This window comes from Pundamilia nyererei, unplaced genomic scaffold (assembly GCF_000239375.1).
Source record: "Pundamilia nyererei isolate P.nyererei 1_Seehausen unplaced genomic scaffold, PunNye1.0 scaffold00194, whole genome shotgun sequence".
Classification (NCBI taxonomy): domain Eukaryota; kingdom Metazoa; phylum Chordata; class Actinopteri; order Cichliformes; family Cichlidae; genus Pundamilia; species Pundamilia nyererei.
The window spans coordinates 748691-749886 of NW_005187595.1; the positions used below are offsets into that span (position 1 = coordinate 748691).

Genomic DNA, 1196 nt, shown 5'->3' on the forward strand with positions numbered 1-1196 from the left:
TTTTTTTTTTTAAATTCTTGTTATCAAAGATAAACTGTTGTAGGAGCGCTATCTGGACCTTGAAATTGTTTACACTGATTAGCCTGAGGCTTTGTGCTTTCAAACAGTGTATAGTTCCCCACACAGTTTAGAGCAGATTCAATTGGATAACATCCAGAATGAGATATAAAACCATCTCCTTTTTTTCCCCTTGAAAAACCAAATGGTTCATGCGTGTAAATTCATCTTTCTATCAAACATATAACATATAGGTAGAAGGCGGCTTACACCTCCTGCGTTCAGCTTGCATTTTCTTTGGTTTGTCAGGATGCAGGAAGTCGAACAAAGCCTCCTGCAGCATTTTCCCCTTGCTCACTTATTTTTTTATTTTTAAATTGGAGGTGCCAGACTACACCACTCAGCTGCCTCTGAGTGCTTACACCTTCCCATTATTGTCTGATCTCCCTTTTTTTACTTACAGGCTACTGAACACGCAGATGAGAGCGTACCTAAGTAGAAAAGGTCATTCACTCTCACTCTTCCATCACTGATTACTTCTGGCAAGGTCCGACCTCCAGCTGTCAGCGTTGATCCTGCAGTGGATGCTCCATTTCTCAACCCCAGGATCACTTAAGGCCACAGCTCCATTCAGAGACACCCACTGGGAGCGTCTCTTTTCTGCACTACCTTCATTTTTGTATTACTTTCAAATGGAAGCAGGCCTCACTGCTTGTACCCAACTGAGCCGAGATCTCTGCGTGTTTTTAAGAGCAGTGTGTTGACCGCTCTGAGAGAGAGCATTTACTTCCGAGCTGAAAACCCTTAATTTAATTCCCGACGTGATTCTGTTTAGTGCTGCCAGGTATAAAACAGTGGACGAAGTGGCCAGAGCATCAGTGTGTCAATGCTTAACGCGTACTCGGGCTTCAGTGCAGAGCTGAACGTGTGCGCCAACCTCTGCACCTGTGTGATGTTCACATTTAGCACATGATACAGGAGGTAGATGCAAGGCCCGAGGGCAAATATGGCCGAGAAGAACTGTTTTGTTTTTGCCCTCTCTGCCAATTAAATGCTCAGTTTTACGAAGCGTTTACTGTATTCTAAGTGAAGATGAAGCCACATTTGTTACATTTCCACCTATTTTGGAGCACTATAAATCTCATTTTGCTCAATTATTTAAAATCTTTCAAACTTTCATTCAATGAACTATATATATA

The 1196-nt window shown here is 42.2% G+C and overlaps 1 protein-coding gene across 3 annotated transcripts in view; it reads left to right on the top strand.

Annotated features, from left to right (window-relative positions):
* Positions 1-1196, top strand: part of ncam2 (neural cell adhesion molecule 2) — a 424645-nt gene that overhangs the window by 410301 nt on the left and 13148 nt on the right. The window lies entirely within an intron of this gene.